The sequence below is a fragment of the Mustela putorius genome, unplaced genomic scaffold, assembly GCF_011764305.1.
Source record: "Mustela putorius furo isolate JIRA1106 unplaced genomic scaffold, ASM1176430v1.1 tig00003863_pilon_pilon_pilon, whole genome shotgun sequence".
Lineage (NCBI taxonomy): Eukaryota > Metazoa > Chordata > Mammalia > Carnivora > Mustelidae > Mustela > Mustela putorius.
The window spans coordinates 24932967-24955484 of NW_025422015.1; the positions used below are offsets into that span (position 1 = coordinate 24932967).

The window sequence follows — 22518 nt, forward strand, 5'->3', positions numbered from 1 at the left end:
GGGATCATGACCTGAGCCGAAGGCAGAGGCTTTAAACACTGAGCCACTCACGTGCCCCTGAAAAATTTTTTTAAACAATTAAAAATAACAAGTACTTTGTGCATTTTGAGTAACATTCCCTGGGATAATTTCTAAAAGCTCTATTATCAAGGAAAAGATAAGACTTATTTTTTTATTTTTTATTTTTAAAAGATTTTATTTATTATTTGAGAGAGAGAGAGAGAGTGAGAGAGAGTGTGAGAGGGAGAGGTCCAGACTCTTTTAATCTTTTTTTTTTTTTTAAGATTTTATTTATTTTAGAGAGAGTGTGCATGTGCATGCATGTGAGCAAGTTGAGGGGAGAGAAGGGTGGGAGGGAGAGAGAATCTCAAGCAGGTTCCCGGTTGAGTGTAGAGCTAGATGGAGAGCTCCATCTCATGACCCTGAGAACATGACCTGAGCTGAAATCAAGAGTTGGAGGCTTAGCTGACTGAGCCACCCTATTTCCCTGAGACTATTTTAATATTCTGTAATGTAATTTCATATTTGTTTCCTAAATGGATATTCCACATTTGTATTGAAAGTAGCACTAACTTCCACTATTCACAACTTTATCAGCTTTGTTTATTACAATTTTAAAAATTAATAGATGTTGGGACGCCTGGGTGGCTCAGTTGGTTAAGCATCTGCCTTTGGCTCAGGTCATGATACCAGGGTCCTGGGATTGAGTTCCCCATTGGGCTCCTTGCTCAGCAGGGAGTCTGCTTCTCCCTCTGTCTGTGGTGCCTGTTTTGTCTGCAGCTCTCCATGCTTCTGCTCTCTCTCTGACAAATAAATAAATAAGAATCTTAAAAAAAAAAAAAATAATGCATGTTAACTTTTTTTTTTAAGAGAGAAAGAAGGGAGATGGGGCAGTGGGAGAGGGAGAGAATCCTAAGTGGGCATGGAGCCTGAGGTGGGGCTCTATCTCATGATCCTGAGATTATGACCTGTACAAAAATCAATACTTGGATGCTTAATCAACTGAGGCACCCGGTGCTTCCCAAATTAATACATTTAAATAATGCATTCTCTATTCAGCTACTTAAATTCTTTAAATAGTTATCAAGTTTTTGTTTAGACTCTGTGATCTCCCCTTCTGTTAATTTTTAGTACTTTTACCCTATTTCAGCCCATTATCAATTTACTTCGTTGTTATTGGAATAAATTCCTAGCTAACATTTAATGTATTTGGTCTCTCCCATTGCCAGTCATGTTTCATCTCCATCACTTCTTAAGTGTGCAATTTTTTTTTTTTAAAGATTTTTATTTATTTGTTATATAGAGAGAGAGATACAGAGCGCAAGCACAGGCAGACAGAGTGGCAGGCTAGAGGCAGAGGGAGAAGCAGGCTCCCTGCCGAGCAAGGAGCCCGATGTGGGACTCGATCCCAGGACGCTGGGATCATGACCTGAGCCGAAGGCAGCCGCTTAACCAACTGAGCCACCCAGGCGTCCCTTAAGTGTGCAATCTTGAAGAAGATAATAAATCTTCAATTGACTCATTTAGATGGAATTGATAATAATACCCGTGTTAGAGTGGAATAATGCATGCTTAGCATGGTGTCTGTCACATAGGGGTTAAATAATTACAAGAAGTTTATGCACTGGGTGTATCTTTCCTTTGAAACCAGTGCAATTTGTCTACTTTTGAGGATCTGTCTTTGTTGGCTTATAAGTAGTTTCAGTACCTCTGGGAGTATCTTTTCTTCTTCTGGGCTATATCCTTAGATAATCCCCTTCCCTTTTTGGGGGGGTAGACTTGGTTCATGGTTACTCAGAGGATCAAGGTTCACTGATAGAATATAGATGTGAGACAAGTACTAAGTTTCTAGGATACTTAAGAATTCTATAAGTCGGTCAGAGCCCTCATTCAAATTAGGTGTATTCTGTCCCCCCCAAAATACTGACTTTAGTGAGAAAAATGAATGTATGGCACAGTAGTGTTGGGGTTAGGGGGTAAGCACTTGTTGATCTTGTCACAGAATTCAGAATTATGGAGTAAGTGTGGACTCTGGAGCCCAGTTAAACTTAATATAAATCCAAACTCTGCCAATTGCAAACTAAGTTACATTAGTTAAAGCATTTATTTAACTTCTTTGTCAAAATTAGGGAAAATCCCTATCTTCTGGAAAAAGAAAATGGTACATAGATTTTTTTTTTTTTTTAAGTATGTTCAATGCTCAGGAAAAACTGCTGATTGTTTTCATTTCTAGACAGTATTTTCCATTATTGCTTGGCTGAGTATTGTTAATGTATTCTTTGATAACATGTTTCCAGCAGGAGCAAAGTTCTGTTTCTTCTTGGACCCAGTCAACTTCCCTCTTCTGCTTCTGTTGTCTTTGTGTAATGATCACCTCCAGACTTGGTCCCCTTGCAGAGCTCCTCTCAGTTGCTCTGTGGGATCTTCCTTTGTTCACTGGCACCCCTCACTGGTGCAACTGTAGCCGAAACAGTCCCTTTTTTTTTTTTCTTTCTTCTTTTGTTTTATTTATTTATTTTTAAATTGTAGCAACACATGTGAGTTAGTTCAATGTCTCTTCTCCACCAATGGGACTTTGTATTTGTAATAATAATGCTTTCCATATTCGAGGTATTATTTATGTATGTGTGTATAAGCAGTTTTTTCTTTATCAATGTATTTTTAAATAAAATTGTATATATTTGAGGTGTGCAACATGATTTGATAAACGTGTGCATAGTGAAATGATTACTACAGCCAAGCTAATTAACATATCATTTTCTCCTATAATTAGCATGTTTGTGTGTGTGATGAATGCACCTGAAATTTACTATTTTAGCATATTTTTAGTGTTCAATACAGTGTTAAGCATAGTCATCTGTACGTGTTCCCAGTGAATGATTTGTTAGGTGTAACATTTTAATGATACGGATCTTTATGACCCTACATGAGATGACAGGCAACTTTTCTCTTTCCACTGTTATTTTTCCCTCAGTGAAGAGAGTTGTTAGAAATTTGATGGCAACAGAACTGAGTGAAGACTAAATAGCATGAGTGCTGGTTATTTGTTTAGAACCAGATGATAAATGTGTGATGTGTGCCATTATAAACAATGGTTCTGTATTTAAATAACTTAAGTTATTAAAAAAATGTCATTATGAATTGATTGCAATAAAACCATAGGTTAACATTTTTATAGACTCCTAGGTATTTTTGATAATTTTCCTAACTATATAGTAGTTGAATTATAAATATATGGCTTGTATTTATTTGTGAGTAACATTAAAACTTCACATAATTAACACTTATATGTAGATCATTCTTCCTTTTTGTTGTGGGCCCAGAGATTCCACTCTAATGCTTTTGATCCTATGAACATTCTGTTGAGATTGTCTGCTTGTTAAAATGGAAATTTAAGTTTTATGAGGTTTGTATGTATTTTGAAACAAATTAAAATTACAGCATTTAGGGTTATGGATTTGATTTGTATTTTATGAAAGGAAGGGAAGTATTGAGTTTAAAAATATGATTTGATTTGAATGAACCATGCTAATTGAATTTATTTTTGAGGACAGTATCAGAAAATATGTAAATGGGGATGAATTTTCATTGACTCTCTTTGCATTTGAAAAGTATAACTCAATATTTTCTTAAAACTTTGTTTTTAAAATAGGGGAATGACAAAAGTCATTTACAAGGTAAATACTTTGTATTACCTTGTAAAGGATTACTCAGGAAATATTTTTATGCTCAGTTTACTTCTGAGCATGGGAACATAAAGGTCTTGCTATTATCATTTGATAACTGGCTTAGTAGCACTTAAATTAGCAGCACGTTCAGTCTTACTCAGATTTGTTATATCTAGTATTTTGATTGTTAACTTGTTAAAACTTGGAGACAGATGTTTACCGAAGGCTAATTATTCACTTGCAAATTTAAGGTTATAGACAAAATTGAGAATAACCTCAAGAAAAGCATTACTTCTCCAAAAAACCTAAATCTTAATTTTACTGTTAGGAGTTCAAAATGTTGACGAGCCTTGATTGTAGGGTTTCTATAGAATGAAGTAGAAAGATAGGTTAGTGGAACTGAAATCCCGTTCTTGAAGAAAATATAGGTTTGCTGAAAGATTACTCCCTATTAAACCTCTTTTGTACTGTCTTGGAAATAATTTAAGACCAAGAATGGTGCATACGCTCACTAATAGCAAAAGAGAAAAGGAAAAAGCTTTTGTTTTCTTTGATAAATTTGGCAATTGTAATGTGTGTATCTAGAATTCACCAGTTACTGTATTTGAAGGATACTTTGGTCAGTATCTAAGATATGTTCCAAGGAATCAAGGGATACTGGGGTTATATAACAGCTGTGAAGAGGAGAAATAAATTTAGAAGGAAACAACTAACCCTGGAAATTACCAGGAGATCCTGTCCAGGATGTCATTACCAAATCTGTGCTCCATTTTTTTTTTTTCATAAAAAGATAAAATTTATACATATTCGAGGACAATGGGATGCTGAGACATAATTGGCCTGTGATAATAAAGGACATTTCATATCACATTAGCCAAGTACTTTTAATTAGGTTTTCAGTTTAATTACTCTATAATTCTAAACTAGTTGTTGGCGCTGTGTGGTGATAGAGTGAGTGCATAGATTTTATTTAGGACTGGATCTTCAAGTGGGAGCCATGATTGTGTGCAAAATGACATTGAATGCACAGCCTAGTGTCTGTGACGTGAGCATTGGGGAAAAGTGTGAGTTCCTTTAATACATTAGATTTCCATTATTATTATTTTTTTTTTTTTCTGTTTCCTTGTTACTCAGAGTCAGGCTCAATATTACTACAGTTAGATCTAATTCATAATTTTCAAGGAAGAGAAGAGAAGGAAAAGGAAGTGAAAAATCAGAATTAAATTACTTTTGAATTAGATTACTTTTATGAAAGTCATGCTGCTTTTTCCCCTTCAAACACTGAGTGGCAGAAAACACGATATAAATGAATCAATAGAATAAAATACAATGGTGGGGAAAAAAATACTGCTCTTGTAGGTCTTGATAATGAATAGAGACATGCTGGACCTAGTATTGATAGCCTTACTACACTATTAAGGGCCATGTCTAAATACTTACTAATTAGTCTTCAGATTAGTAAAATTTTATTTTGATCAAGCATCATGCATCTAAAGAGTCAGCCCCAAATTGGCTAAGCTTAGAAAAAAACGTGGTATGGATGCATCAAGTGGTTTTATGAGTAGCATATACTACCTAGTTCCTCCCTGCTCTGACTTCATTTATTGTTGTCTGGGATAATGAGAACTGTTCATTGGCTTAATGCCTCTACTTGTAGAGACAGATGCTATCTGATCTCTCCTGTCAGAATAATTCCCAGAATAAGTCATTCAACCAAGAACAATTGGTGTCTTGTTGTTTGCAAACACTAGGGATTCTTTGTATTCTCTCACACCTTGGTTTTTTGTTGTTGTTGTTCATGCGTGTACATCAGTAGCAAAAACTGCACTGATTAACCGAAATCGTACATTGTCGGCTTTTGAAGAGAGTCTGCTTTTCTGTGATTTGGCTGTTAATCTTATTACTTTGTCATAAGCACACAGTATCAAAAATGGCCATGTTGCTAGGTCATCTGTAGCATTTCTGTCGAACCTGCCTCCCACAGTGTTTCTGTTTATGTCTTCTGATGTATACACTTTGTTATTATTTTTTATTTTTTTTAAATTTAAGATTTTATTTATTTGATAGAGAGAGAGTGCACGGGTATGTGCCCGAGAGAGAATTGGGGCAGGAGTGGCAGAGGTAGAGGGACAAGCAGACTCCCCACTGAGCAGGGAGCCCATGCAGGGCTCTGTCTTAGGACCCTGAGATCATGACCTGAGCCGAAGGGAGACGCTTAACGGACCGAGCCATCCAGGCACCTCTGATGTATACACTTTATGTTAAACTGGTCTCTGTTTCCAGTCTTCCTTCTCTACCTCCTCCTATTTCTCATCTGATGAGCAAACATTCATAATCAGGATTTTCTTTTGCTTTATTCCTATTTCAGAGTACATTAAGTGGTACATTGTGGGTAAAAACAAATCAACGATAAGGTGGTTTGAATTATGAAGAAAAGAGAGAGGGAGCTGGGTCACAGGAATAGATTTTCAATTCTACTTAAAAGCTAAGGTGCATCTTATTGCCCTGGCTATTTCACTTGATGCCTCAATGCCTTCCTCCTCAGCCTGGGGAGTACAGCTGACACAGGGGTGGAGGGCACTGGCGCCAGTGCCACTGAAAATCTATGTATAACTTTTGACCCCCCAGAAATTCTACCAGAAGTTGATTAGAAGCCTCATCAATACCAAGAAACTACACATACTTTATATATGCATTATATATTGTATTCTTATAATAAATGAAGTTAGAGCAAAGAAATGGCTGTAAAGACAATTATAAGGAAGAGAAAATACACTTACAGTACTGTACTATATTTACTGAAAAAGAAAATCTACATCTCTGGGGATCATGTATGTTCAAGGGTCATTTGTACTGTTGAATCCCATTCAGCCCAGGTCCTACTGGGACTCCGGGTCAGGCTTCCTGCCACTGAGGGGGAGGAGTAAGAGCAAACAAACAACAGGAAAGAAACCTGTAAATTGCTAATTTGTGTTCATGTCTAAAATCCACATCAGCAGGATTTATTTATCATTTATTTTTATACATTTTATTTTTTTGAGAAATTTCAATTATAACAAAATTAAATTCTGAGAAGAAAACACGCAGCAGCCAGATGGTCCATTTTAGAGCCCCTCTTGGGTGAGTTAACAAGCCTTTATTCAGTGCTTGGCTTCTGGAAACTAGAATGCTGTGTAGTCTTGGAAGAGGTAAAATACTTCTGAGACCCCATTCCTTTAAGTATGTAAATCTTGTTGGGACTCTTGAAATGTATATTTATAAAAATCCTCCATAGACATTGAGGACTAGCTCTCACTGAGTTAATGATATTGCGGTTTATTTATATATTTATTTTTAAATATTTTATTTATTTCTTAGAGAGAGAGAGAGATTGAGGGAGACCACAAGCAGTGGGGTGCTGCAGAGGGAGGGAGAGAGAGAAGCGGGTTCACCACTGAGCAGGGAACCCAGTGTGGGGACTCGGGGCATGATCCCAGAACCCTGGGATCGTGACCTGAGCTGAAGGCAGACACTTTAGTTGACCGAGATGCTTAGGTGCCCCAACAATATTGCAGTTTACAGCAAACAAACTGAAGGGATGTAATGTGATCAGAATATCTCTAAGGTGATTGAGGAATAATTATTGAATTAGGTCAGGGAAGAGGGAGAGATACAGAACTGGAGGAGGAAAAGGTGTGAAATGTTTTCTTCATGAAGGGGGTCTTGCTCCCACAGTCCCTGCAACATAATATTGCAGATGGTTCACAGAGAAGCGGGAGAATCATGAATTAGTACATCACTTAAAAAGCATGTCTCTGGTCCTTCATCTTTTCTCAGCTCACTGTTTTACAATCTGGATTGGCTAGTCTCTTGAAGATTGTTGTATGCTGTAAGCATCTAACGCTATAAAGTAGTAAGAATGCAAAACCTTTGGTATGCAAAGTTGCTAACTTGTAAAAATGTTAAAGGATCTCACATCCTAAATCTTGGCAAAACCATTAGTAAATGAGGCATAAGGAAAATGGTCAGTGAACAGGTGAACATAAGTAATTGGCCATACATTTAGTTTTAATGGTAGAACAAAGTTAAAAAATATGTATGAGATGAAAATAACACTTTCAAAATTACTTCAAAAGTAAGATGTAATTAGGGTTTTAAAAAAAGTTTTTGCTCTCTGAAATTGGAATTAGATATGTAAGCCTATTTGACCCCTGTCTTTGTCTCAAAACTGCTATTAGGACTTAACAATGTATCAGAATTAGAAGACTGCTTGCAGGGTGTTGTATGTACACTAAGCCAGCACTGGGGTTCAAAGTTATGTTGGTATGGGGGTGCCTGGCTGGTTCAGTTGCTGGAGTGCAACTTTTGACCTCAGAGTTGTAAGTTCAAGCCCCATGTTTGGTGTAGAGATTACTTAAAAATAATCCTTAAAAAAAAGCACAAAATATTATTGATATGGATATGATAAAGAGAGTGACCTAAGAAAGAGGGGCATAATGATGAGTTATAAGAAGTGAATTTGGAGAAACAACTAGATGTATTTTTAAGGGCTTGAATGGTACAGTATTTTAGGCCTTGTAGACTGTGATGCATGAAGACTCAGTGGGCCTTGACCATGGGAGGTGGATATGACTTTGGAAAGCACTTGATACAGTCACATGTTAGGTTTTAGCAGACATCTGAGTGAGATGTCCTACAGGTACTTGGAAGTATAAGAGCGAATGGCAAATGAGGGAGGTTCCTGGGTGTTAGCCACAGGCTCTCTGTAGTACTTAAAGTGAACCAGGTCCTTGAGGGAGGAATGAGAAAAGTGGGGGAGCATTGGCCTAAGGCTGGACTGAGGAGGGACGAAAAGGCATCATCTAATTCATAGCCAGTAGTGTGGAAGGTAAGAACAAAACCAATTTAGAGTAATGGGAGAAAGCCAAGGGGAACTGAGAGGTTGAGAAAGCCACTGAATTTGGTTGTGATAGTAGATGGCCTCAGGTAGTATCCTTGGACTATTTCCAGAATACTCAAGTGTAAGAAAGAATTTGTGGAAGAATAGACAGTTTTAACCACAAGACAGAATGCAGGAGCTCTAATAAGTAGGAAAATAAATAGTATTAAGTAAAATTAAGGCACTAAATTTTCTAGTGTGCCAAGAGAAAAGAAAAACTTTCTCTTCCTTTTGTTCTGTCTTCAGTGAGCAATTAACAATTCTTTCTTATCATTCTTCTTTCAAATCCTACCAAAACTACACTATGGTCTACCCAAACAAAGCATTTCCCTTAAAGGAAACAGAGAGAAAACCTGTGTGTGACACCCACTCTTTCACAACCACTGAGATTAAAAATTACCCTACCCTCCCATCTGTTTACTACAAAGAGGACCTGGGCAAGCTTGGTTTGACCACCCTGATCTGTAAACACTCTGTGTGAGTTAAGATGGATTTTGTTACAGTGGAATTTGGACAGTGGAATTGAGTCAATACAGGCCTTTATATGACTTTGTTTAGTTTGTAAATAAGAACTTGAAACAAGATGTTGTAGTGAGAATTATCTACCCGAGGTTGGCCAGGATGACAGTTACCCCCCACTAATATTTTAAGTACTAATATCATTTCAGAAGTAAAACGTACTTTTTGTTTGTTTGTTTGTTTGTTTTTCTGAGATATCTAATTATTTGCAATGACTTAGCACCAGAACTATACTATTTTGTTGATGCTGGGGAGTAAAGCTCTCGTGAATACCTGCGCCACTGAGCACGTGTCTAGCATTGTGCAGGACCAGAAGTCTTCTGGGTCTTAGAGTGTGGGCACGTTGCTGAACAACTTTTTGGCAGCTGGAACAATCCCAGGGCCACTCTGGTATGGTCTGTGTGTGCTGAGGTGTTACCCTAGCCTCAGGCTCATCTCTTTCTACCCATAGGGAATAGCTGGCTTCCTCTGCAGCTCCTCAGGAAGGAGTGGGAACCCAGCTGCCTGGGTGAGGAAGATGAAGCCAGGAGGGAGCTGCAGTCAGGATGGTGTAGAACAGAATGCTCCACTTACCTGTTCGTCCAGGAAAAGGAAGTGCTATACTGAACAGCTGCTGAATTTGGTATCCTAGGGATTTTATTTCCTAGCAATATACCTTAGCCTATAACTGAGAGCACTTCTTAATTTGTCAGTGAATTAGCAAAACTTTTAAAATACTCTTTAAAAAAAAAAAACTTTATTCTAGCTATAATAGTGCTTTTCTTTGAGGTGGGCAGGTGGAACACAAAGCAACTATGAAACTGTTTTAAGTAACAGGAATCCAAGGCACAGTTCTCTTTCCTTTGGCCAAAAAAACCAACCAACCAAACCCCACATGTATTTGAGATCCTCTCTCACCTGAAGTGACAAAAAGACCATAGACATGCAAAATGGCCTGTATCTGCACTCTTGTGTCATAGCATTATTTTGTTTACCTTTATCAGGATAAAGGTCGAATGAGGGGAATGAGGGTTCGCTGGTTACTTGAATTCTACTTCCCAGAGTAGATAGGTGGCCAGGAGTACATGCAGGCAGTCCTGGCACAAGTATAGGGTAGGGTACCAAGCAGATCTCCAGCTACCAGGCAGTTCACGTGGAGGGTGAACAAACCACAGGAGTCTCTCTCTGCTGGGGGAGGGCGTGTGTCCCATTACAGCCACCAATGCAAGGATACATTGGACTGGATCCAGTGAGGAGGGCAAAAGTGCAGCTCTTATGTGTACACAGGTATCGGTATCAGAAAACAGTGGCATGCGGAGGGGAGATGTAGGTAAGGTGGGAAGCCATCCATGAACTTCCAGCAAAATCGCGCCAGTCTTAAACCCTTTAATCTTTGTCTAACCCTTTTCCCCACTGAACACCGATATCAAAACATCATCTGCAAATATTGGCTGCATTAATTAATTCCAAGTAGGGAGGAATGGCACACCTCCTCTTTCAGCCAGTTTTAAATAGCATTAACACATAGGTGCTAAGTACAGTGATGGTTAAACATGCCTTTATTACAGGGAGTGCGTAGTTCTTCTCTCCAGGCCCTTTCATTTGCTGGCAGTGGCAATGGCATTTGGGGAAAAAATGGCAAGAAGAGCTATTGTAATGCCTTGAAATTGAGCTGTGCCTCTTCTCATACACCTGTGAAAAGAGGGTGTTTTTAAGTAGGAACTTTAATTGTCATCAACTCTGCTCTATTGCTGATGGAAAAAAAATCGTCAGTGTCTTTACTTGTATATTTGAATACATTCTGTATGTGTCAAGTTTGCATCACAAATATCAACTGCTTTTTAAACAAAAGGGTTTTTTGCTTTCGAGTATTTTAGAAAGAACTGGGTGAATGTAGCCTTTTCTTGGTGCTTTTAAATATTAGTTGATTTGTGGTAATTAGTTCTCTTGAAGTTTAGCTTTTAGACTTTAATTTATAGCTTATGAAAAGAGATTGCAACTTTTTGATAAATGTTGAACGCCACTATGAAAATAATGTTATTACCTTTTCCCTCTCTATGTCTCTCTTTCTCTTGGCTACATCTGCTAGAGATTCCAAAGTGTAACAATGTGCATTTTCTTTAATAGAATTTGTTAGCTTCTTTCCTGAAATAAAGTTGGCTTGCTTTATTAGTCGTGTGTTACTTTTCTTAAAGTAAGTCGGGATAATTTCATACCGAAATGGATAAACATTTTTATTCTTCCTGACTTGATTGCTCTGACCTCTTCATAAAATTTGGAAATCACATTTTAACTTCTCATTGCCTTTTTATTAAGTGTTTGGAACAGTAAACACATGGAAGGTTGTTATCACAACCAAGTAAGATTTTATTTTTTTTTTAAATCTCCAGATTGATTTTTTAGAACAGTTTAGAAAGAACCCATGCTTGTTGATGACATTTATCATCTTCTAGAACTTAATGTCATATTGTCCAAGTTCCTCAGGAATTATTTAAAGGTTTCCAGGACTTAAATAAGTAATCAACCATAAACCTGAAAAATATACAGTAATTCGTGGAATAAAACCAAAGTAAAATTATATTTTCTTACCCATGAATGAAACTAAATTATTTAAAGACTACCAAATTATAGTTAAAAGAGGGTTGAAAACTAACAATTAAATCTATATATTTTAGATACTTAGTAAAATAAACCTGCTTTATTAAAATGAGTTTAAGATTCTCCAGTGAATTATTTGTATGTATTTTATCCAAAGATTCACACCTAGCTGACAATACTGCTGACATAGTTTCACATGAGTTGACCTCACACAAAGAGGGTGCTTCTCTGCACAGGACATTCTGAACATATATTCATGACCAAGATACTATGTGAGATGTTTTTGAATGTCTGTTTATATGGTCCCAATAAAAACCAGATCCCTTCCTGGGAGGAGAGGAAAAAGTGCTGGTGAACACAAGGGTTGCCACGGGGAGGTGTCATTCTTGGGCAGCAGAAATAGATCTGCATTGTGAATGTCCTCTTCGGGAATTACAGAATGAAATAATGAGTGGAACAGCAGAAAACTTGTATTTGTAAAATATCCTTCCTACTTTTTTTTTTTTTTAAGATTTTTATTTATTTATTTGACAGAGACACAGCGAGAGAGGGAACGTAAGCAGGAATGGATCCCAACGCCCTGGGATCATGACCTGAGCTTAAGGCAGACAGTTAATTACTGAGCCACCCTGGTGCCCCATTCCTACATTTTTTTTTTTTTTTAAAGAAAAGGACTTGGTCTGTCAATACCAGTCCTGATTTTGAAAAACGAATGTGATTTTGATCAAATGACTTTGATATTATTTTAAAATACTGTACAAAAATACTGACACCAAACTTGATACTAGGATGTGGCTGTAAACCCTCCTTTTTATTAGGAAGTGCCATCTGTTTCTTCTCTAAAGTAAATTTAAAATGTTTTTCTCATCAGTAAAATATGATGGACTGTCAATCAAAATGGTATTCTAGCTCAGGCCTCTCCTTTATGCTTTAGATCTTTTTAAGATAGTATCCCACAGGGATGCCTAGGGGTATATCTCAGTCTTACCACATTTAAAAGCAATTATATCATTTGCTCTCAAGTGTGCTTCATTATAATCCTTCCTAGTTCCAGTTACCCAACTGATTCCTCCTCTTTCTTACACAAAATCCTGTACTGTCTCTTTAAAATCTCACATACCTCTCTGTACCTCCAGCCTGTTCCAAATGCTGCTTCAGTTAAGACCCTCAGAATAGCTTTCTTGGACTATTGCAGTAGTCTTCTTATCTGGTCTCCTACTTTGGCTGCACAAATGACCTCTAATCAATCCATCTTTTACTGTGCTCTCAAAGTGAGTTATCTGAAACAAGAATCTGGTCATGTGAGCCCTGTCTGAAATGTTCACTGCCTCCCTATTGCCAACAGAGTATATCTTCCCTCTTAAATTGTTTCTATGTATAAGGCACTCTTTAAATATATTATCTTGTATAATCCTCCCAGCAAGTAAATGAGGTGCTTACTACCTCTTATTATCTCCATTTTTCAAATGAGGAAACAGCCACAGAGAGATTAAGTGCTTGGCCCAGGCTCACAGTAGCTGATAAATGACAGGACCAGGATTTGGCCCAGACAGCCTGATGCTAGATCCCCTGTTTGTCCACAAACACTGTGCTGTGATGCTTAGCTTCCCATAAAGGCAAGTTTTGAAATTCAAAGTGAACAGAGAGGATGTACTCATTTTATATCATCACATACCCACTTTCTGTAAAGGAGGTTGTTTTAAAAATTACAGTATAAAATGAATGTTGAAAGGCAATGGACGGTTCTTGGCCTGAGAGGTGGTATGTCATAATTACTAATAGCTCTTAAGCTATTTGTGCATTGTATGGCTTCAGTTGTAGTTGAATCATTTTTTAACTGCTTTTGCAACTCTCGGACATGATCTTTTTCTTTTAGCAGTGTCTTTTCCTGACGTTGTGTCATTGACAGTTTGGGGTATACATTTTGCTCCAGAGAAAAATACAATGACACTGAGCCTTTGGTATGAGGATATTTCATTTCTTGCTTCTGCCTGAGGCAATCATGACTTTTCAGTTGTTGTAGAAGTTGAGAAAACTTTAAGAATTTTTATGGATGGAGCCATCAAAAGCTTTCTGTCTGAAAGTTAAGTTTCATTTGAGAGAAGGAACATATAAATCCAAATACACAGCCTCTTTTTCCCACTCTTTGGCATTCTTTCAATCCACAGTTCATTCTGAGCATTTATCCTATTTTCTGACATCACTCATTTTCCCTCTAGTGTCAGATAAGTTAGAAAGATCACTTTTTTTTCGTTGAAAAATGAAAGCTTGGTCAAGTTCAAACTTTTGTGAGTGATTTAAAAGAGGTAAATTTCTAAATGCACCTTCCCTTTATCTCTTTGTTGGTGGCCATCACGCCTCTCCCACTTGTTACCTCTCCTTTAAGTAAATATTCACGTTCCACCCACAGGATGACTTTCAGGTTTTTTACCATTATGATCCCCCTTGGAATTAGAAGACCCTAGTGTATAAGTTGGTATAGTTTTGTGTCCTAGAAAAGTCATAGTTTTATGGCGATTATCTTAGTTATGGGCTGAATAACTAAGGGGCTGAATTGTGTCCCCTCCACATTCACGTGTTTGAAGTCCTAACTCCCAGTACATTGGAATGTGACTGTATTCAAAGACAGGGCCTTTGAAGAGGTACTTAAAATGAAGGCCATAAGTAGGTACAAAAAATAAGGTCATATGGTGAGCCCTAATCATATATGACTGGAGTCCTTTATTAGAGGAGATTAGGGCACAGACAGATACAGTGAGGAGGAGGGCATCTGTAAGTGAAGGAGAGAGGCCACAGAAGAAACCAAACCTATGACACCTTGATCTTAGACTTCCTCTTCCAGAATTGTGAGAAAATAAATTTCAATGGTTTCAGTCATACAGTTTGTGGTTTTTTGTTATGACAGCCTTAGCAAACTAATATAGTCTGTAAACTTTATGCCTTAACTGCTTAAGCCTGAGATAGTGATGACTGAACTGTGATTTGTGGCCCTGGTAGATTAAGTGGAAAGGGATGATTTATGGGCAGACTCAAAATAGATATTATCCAAAACTTGTTAGTTTTTTTAAAAAAAGTTTTTAAAGATTTTATTTTTAAGTAATCTCTACACCCAACATGGAGCTCAAATTCACAACTCAGAGATCAAGAGTCACTTGGTCCACTGACTGAGCCAGCTAAGTGCCCCCATATTGGTTGTTGTGGGTGTTCTCTACTTTACTTCTCTACTACTACTTCTTCTCTACTATAGAAGTGAAGTTCATTCTAAAGTAAAAACAATGGGGGAACCTGCATGGTTCAGGCAGTTAAGTGTCTGCCTTCGGCTCAGGTCATGATCCCAGGGTCTTGGGATCTAGCCTCTGTTGGGCTCCCTGCTCAGCAGGGAGTCTGCTTCACCCTCTCTCCCCTCTCCCCACACCTGCGCTTGCTCTCTCTCTCTCTCTCTCCCTCTCCCAAATAAATGAAATCTTTAAATGAAAAAAGATAAAGTAAAAAACAATGGAAGTTTAAAAACGTAGCTTTTGGAGCATAAGTGGTAGCTTCATAAGATACATTTTATATGCTGATGTGCAAGAAATTCTGATTATTTCAGTCTTGAGAACATTTGCCTGAATTAGTAGTCTGTAGCCTGAGAGAATTTAGGACCATGGAAGTTCAAGAGTTTTAAAAGTTATAAAGTTCTTGAAAGAGCTACTTGAAAAATAGGTAGCTGTAGATAAATCATTTAGTATTTATGAACATCTGATTTCTAATAACAAAATGATAGAATCTTGGATTTTGTGATACTACAAATGAATTAGGAAAATTTTCATTTTGCATTAATAATAGTAAACATTGATTTGGGAAAGAATCATCAATTGGTGTTAAATTGGGGGCAGGAGAAGTTTGACCGAGAGGTGCTCCTAAAGCGTCTCCCATAGATTTGTTATTAATTGCAAATACAAAAAAATAATACCTATATAATGGAGAAACAACATCAAAATGACCATCATTAAAGAGGGGGGCCCTCTTTACGTTGAAGAACATAAAATCACTTTTATAACATTCTGACAACAAGTGTATTATCTGAATCTATTCAGGAGGAAATGCCAGATAAACCCCAAATAGGTTTTTTTTTCTTAAAAAACCTGGCTTTTCTTCTTCAAAATAACAATGTCATGCAAGACAATGAAAGGCTGAGGAATTATCCTGGATAAGAGAAGACTCTGAGAAGTGCCAGTTAAGTACAATTCATGACCCTTGATTAAACCCTAGACTGGGAAATCCAGTTAAAAAGGACTTTCTTGAGATAATTGACAGTGGAATATGGACTATGAATTATATTGTGATCAAATTTTTTCTGTAAAGGACCAAATAGTAAATTTTTTAGGCTTTGCAGGCCATTTGGCTCTCCGTGCAACAAACACCCAATGTTGCTGTTGTTCACATTGTTGCCATGGACAATACACAAAGAACAGGCGTGTGTTCCAGTAAAATTTTATTTACGGCATCAGTTGGCAGGCCAGGGTTTGGCCCACAGGGTTGCTGAACTCTGTTCTATATAATCATATTGTGTCAATGTTAAAGTTTCGGAATTTGATAATAGTGTCAAGGGTATGTAAGAGAATATCCTGTGGTTTGGAAATATATACCATGGAAACACTTGAGGATTAAGGGCATGTTGTATGCCATCTACTGTCAAATTGTTTAGGAAGTATAAATAAATTGTATGAAATTATATAGACTAAGTGTATAGAATTATATAGAATAAGTGTTAAACATATGTAAAGATAAAGAGAGAACAAATGTGACAGCATGTTGAAAATTGAATTTGGTTAGTAAAGGATATACAGGAGTTCTTTGTATTATTCTTGCAACTTTTCTCTAAGTTTGAGATGATTTCAAAATAAAAAGATAAAAGCAAATTAAAAGAGTTCCGTACACTAAAATGGGGAAGGAAGCAAGAAAAAAAAATAACAGTCAACGTACATGTGCACACACACCCACTTGCAGTCTTGGACCATCTGTGACATACAGAGCCATGTGAATAAACAGAAGCTACAAAACCAGGCTTCTGGGGGACTATTCAATTAAAAGGCAGAATTCATGAGACAGATATAAACAAAGAACTGAATTAGGAACAAAGGCTCAGCAGAACCTCATTTGGTCTTTGAGCTCTCTTGAAAGGACCAAGCCTTGGGGAGAAAGCAAAATGTGGAGGTATTGATGCTTTTGCTCTACCTTCCTTACCTTCCTCTCAATCCCTCCCCTTCTCTCTTCCTCTTTTTCATACTCCTTTTCTCTCCCCCCCCCCCCCCCCCCGTTTTTAGGTCTTCTCCTTCTCTCCCAAACTCTTTACTTCTATCTCATAAGATAGGTAGTATATGGATTTGCTTTTGATATATTCTGTGGGTATGTGAGGGTTTTTTCTATTAAATGCATTTTTCACTTCTATTTCCATTTATTTGTAATTGTTTCCCTTTTGAGACATCTCTTTCCTCCAATAATATAGCCTCCATTACAGTTTTGCACTTTACCCCAAACTTCCTGACAGCTTTCTTTTTTGTTTTTTTTGCATGTAAAACAATGTTATTTTATTTTTAAAGGGTGTACAGTGTAATGACATAGTATCCATTGTAAAATGATTACCATGATCGAGTTAACTGGCATACCTATCATTTCACATAGTTACCATTTTTTGTGTGTATGTGATGGTAACAGTTAAGATATACTCTCTTAGCACAGATCTCAAGTGTACATTGCAGTATTATTAATGGTAGTCACCATGTTGTACATTAGATCCATAGAACTTCATCTTATAACTGAAAGTTTGTCGATAAAGATCAAACTGGTGCAACCACTGTGGAAAACAATCTGGAGGTTCCTCAGAAAGTTAAAAATAGAACTACCCTACGATCCAGGAATTACACTACAATCCAGGAATTACACTACTGGGTATGTAACCCCAAAACACAAAAACTCAAAATACAAAATTCAATAAAAATACAAAATGTATTCAAAGGGATACATGCACTCCTATGTTTATAGCAGCATTATTTATAATAGCCAAATTCTGGAAGCAGCCCACGTGTCCACTGATAGATGAATGGATAAAGATGTGGTTATATATACAGTGGGATATTATTCAACCTTAAAATAGAATGAAATATTGCTATTTGCAATGATGTGGATGGAGCTAGAGAGTGCATAGTTAAAACAAATAAGTTGGAGAAAGACAAATACCATATGATCTTACTCATATGTGGAATTTTTTTTTAAGATTTTATTTATTTATTTGACAGAGAGATCACAAGTAGGCAGAGAGGCAGGCAGAGAGAGAGGGGGAAGCAGCCTCCCTGAGTAGGGAGCCTGATGTGGGGCTCGATCCCAGGACCCTGAGATCATGACCTGAGCTGAAAGCAGAGGTTTAACCCACTGAGCCGCCCAGGCGCCCCTCATATGTGGAATTTAAAAAACGAAACAAACATTCAAAGGATAAAAAAGAGAGAGACAGACTAAAGTGGGTTAGGGTATGGTTCAAATAGGTGATGGGTATTAAGGAGGGCACTTAGGATGAGTACCAGGTGATGTATGGAATTTTTGAATCACTATATTGTATACCTGAAACTAATATAACACTGTGTGTTAACTAACTGGAATTAAAATAAAAACTTAAAAACAATAAATAAGAACAAAAAAGAGAGAAAGCTTATATGTTTTGACCTACATCTCTGCATTTGCTCTACTCCCCTCACCTCTGGAAACCACCATTCTATTCTCTCGTGTAAGTTTGTCTTTTTAAAAATCGTCTTTTGTTTCCTTCTGCAAGAGGTTTGTCTCAACCTTTTCTGCTCATTTTCTATAATACTTAGAATCCTATTCTATTCTTTTGTTGTGTAAGTTTGTCTTTTAAAAATCGTCTTTTGTTTCCTTCTGCAAGACGTTTGTCTCAACCTTTTCTGCTCATTTTCTATAATACTTAGAATCCTCTGCCCTTTTCTTATTCATTTTCTGCCCTCCAATCTATTGAAAATCAAACATTTTATTTTGTTCAGTAAAATTTTACACAACAGATATGACAGTTACAGAAAATTGCAAATATCTTTACCATTTGGCAAATTTATGATTGTGAATGAGAAAATGTGGTACATGTGTAACCCTCTGAGTTGTTTCACCTACTGGTCTTAACAGTCAGTTACTTGGTTAGTTAAATTCATTTAATGTCAGGAGAACATTGATGCATAAAATTTAGTTTCAAATGATGTCCTTCAGTTGTATTTATTGAAAACACTATCATGTATTCTAATGATATTTTGACTGTTCAATTTAAGGGACACTTAGCAGTCCATTATGTAATGTGACTTAACTGTCCTTGTTTGGCTTCTTTTCAGTTGGCGACATACTCTCTTTTTTGAAGAGGAAGAAATTCACTATGGTTAAATGCAATGAAAATGAGTACTTTTGTTTGTTTGTTTGTTTGTTTTAGACTGTACATATAAAGTGATATATCTAGGACTTGTAAAAGTTTACAGGAAAGGCTTTTTAGCTATTTAAAATGGAGATAATAATACTGTTTCCCCTCTCGATAATGCTTTATTGAACCCCTAAAAATCTGTGTAAGAATTATTTAAAAGCAAAATTCTGCACTGTACTGATTTTTCCCCCCTTGCTTTTCCTGAGGTAACAGCAAAAAAGCTGCAAGCAATTCCTAACTGAAACATTCCTTCACTTGAACTGATCTTTTTGAAAGATGAGAGAAGTGCCAGAGTAAAGCAAAGAAATTGTTAGGGACCTCAAGTGAAAAGGAGTAGGTTATTATGAGTAATTTTGTGAACTTACATCAGATTTATTTTAACATGACTACTTTTGTTAAAAAGCTCATTAGAGGTTAACAAAATGATTTCATAGAAAAAGCCAAAGCTCAGACAACTTTTTATAATTAGCATTTATGAGACAAGGACACAAAGAACTTTAGAGCTCAAAGGAACCTTAACAACATTCCAACAAACTCCATTATATTAAAAAAAAGGAAACTATGACCTAAGGAGAAGTAACTGATTGTTTTATTGAGGTCTGAAGTAGACTCTGAGGTGTTTTTTTTTTTTTTTTTTTTTTTTTTTTTTTTTTTTTTAACTACAAGGTATTTAAAGTAAAATGGTTAATTTATTATTATGTTTAGAAATAACAGGATATTTAAAATTTTTGTTCATTGCAAAGTAGTGTATTAGTTTTCTATGGCTGCTGCAACAAATTGCAACAAAGGTAGTGGCTTAAAACAAAAATTTATTAACTTATGCTTCTTGAGGTCAGAGGTCAGAAGGGTTTCAGTGGGCTAAAATCAAAGCTGGGCTTCTTCTTAGGCTAGGGAAGGAATCATTTGCTTGCCTTTTGCAGGTTCAAGGCAAGACAACATTCCTTGGCTCATGGTTCCTTTCTCCATCTTCAAAGCCTGCAGGGTCAGGGATTGCTATCTCTCAGGTTCTCCTCCTCTACTTCCTCCTAGCACAAACAAGGACACTCAGGATTACATTGGATTTACCCAGGCAATCCAGGAAAATCTCCCTATCTCAAAATCAGCTGATTAGTAACCTCAACTTCATTTGCAGCCTTCATTCCTTTTTGTCTCATAATCTAACATATTCACCGTTTCTAGGGATTAGGATATATAGACACTTTGGGGAGGCTTTTATTTTGCCTATCACAAGTGCTAATCTAAATAATTATGTTAAGATAAAAATAGGAGTAGAAGGGGTGGCTCAGTGGGTTAAGCCGCTGCCTTTGGCTCGGGTCATGATCTCAGGGTCCTGGGATCGAGTCATGCATCCAGCTCTCTGCTCAGCAGGGAGCCTGCTTCCCTTCCTCTCTCTCTGCCTGCCTCTCTGCCTACTTGTGATCTCTCTCTGTCAAATTAAAAAAAAAAAAAATAGGAGTAGAAGCACCTAAATGCTTATTTGTTTGCAGGCACAGATATGGATGTATTTGATTGTTTAATGTTCCTGTTTTTCCCCCTATTCTCAACTCTTATGTTAGAATAAAGCTACTATAGGGCATTAAGAAATAACACCAATATAAGAAATGGCTGGCATTTTATTTCACTGTATTTGAATTGGCTTTCCGGGTCAAGATATAAATTATTTTGGAGGTATTTTCAAGTTAGTAGAAGTTGAGCAAATCAGGGGTGCTCTCCTTCTGCACTTTCTTATCTTACTAATTTGTAATGACAGCATTTCTTGGCATACACCTACAGCTAAGTATACGAGATAACCTTTTTGTTTCTTGATAGATGGCTTAATATATGCATTCTAGCTAGATAGAGTAAATGGAGGAAAGCAGTCATTTATAGTGGTCATTTCTATTTTTTTACAAAGTTAGATACTGGTCTGGTTGTGTTAATCTTGCCATGGATATTATGATCTTATTTTTCTACAGATAGGAAAAGTACATTTATCATTTCTATCCATAAACTACCTTGTTTCAAAGCTGTGAGATTTATTTATCAAAGGGAACTTGTGTGGGAAAGGAATTTGCACTGTAATCGGTTGAATCAGATACATTAGACGTTTTTTGTTTTGTAAAGGTGTTTGTGTATATTGAATTTCCCCAGTCTGAGGCACTGTTTCTGTCTGGTACAAAGATTTTAGAAAATTTTTTCTGATTGCATTAGAAACATTGGAAATTTTCAAAAGACTGGAGGATTCTCTGATTAAAGGAAAGTTGCAAATAATAGTTAGGTAAAAGATAATTGAGAGAAAATAGAAAAGAACTAGTTGTAGTCTTTTCTTTTCCTTTCCTTCCTTCCTTCCTTTCTTTTAGATTTTACTTATTTATTAGAGAGAGAGAGAGCCCACAAGCAGTGGGAGAGGCAAAGGAAGAGGGAGAAGCAGACTCCCTGTTGAGCAGGGAACCCAATGCAGGCCTTGATCCCAGGACCCCGAGATCATGATCTGAGCTGAGGTCAGTCAGACGTTTAACTGACTGTTGTCAGTCAGTCTGACTGTCTGAACCACCCAGACACCCCTAGCAATCTGTTTCTTAGGGTGGGAATAAACAGACATGTCTATAAATGAATGGCCAGTGAGGGGGTTTGGATCCTGTCCATGGGAGTTGTGGAATTACTGATGAGTTTGTTGGGAGTCCGTAAATCTGTTCCAGAACAATTTTGTACTCATGAGATGACATCAAAGATAATAGGTTCAATTATACAATAAACTTGAGCACTGAAAAGAAAAAGGTTATCAGTCTAAATGGAGACAAATTACACTACTTAAAAATAAACTTACATGCTAGGAAGTATCAAGTTGTGGTATTGACAGGGAGTTAAGTGGAGGTCCTAATAAACTTCTGCTGAAGACTACTGTTAACTAAAAGCTTGAAATTCAAGATTTGTGTGATGCTACCACACTGAAATTTTGTCTAAGATGGTATGTGTGTTTTGCATATATATTTAGTAAAGGTAGAAATATCAACCCGTTAATATTCCTAGAAACTGTGAGTTCCAAATTAGGTTGTCCTCATGACTCAATCACCAATAAAAAAGTCTTGTCCTCTTCATTGTCCAGCAGGATTTCTCAAATTAGAACAACCTTAACTTATCTGACAAGAACTTGATTGCCTGGCATTATATTATGTGGTAGATGTAAGATATTGAATATTAGCGACTTTATTCCCTGATCTTATGCAGTTTATAGTCCAATGGGGAAGCTACATTTTAAATTTTTTTATTTTAAAGATTTTACCTGGTTGTCTGGGTGGCTCAGTCGTTAAGCATCTGCCTTCAGCTCAGCTCATGATCCCAGGGTCCTGGGACTGAGTCCTACATTAGTTTCCATGCTTGGCAGAAAGACTACTTCTCTGTCTCCC

At 36.9% G+C, this 22518-nt stretch overlaps 1 protein-coding gene across 7 annotated transcripts in view; it reads left to right on the forward strand.

Moving 5' to 3' along the window:
- Nucleotides 1–22518, forward strand: part of PTPRK (protein tyrosine phosphatase receptor type K) — a 563647-nt gene that overhangs the window by 35771 nt on the left and 505358 nt on the right. The window lies entirely within an intron of this gene.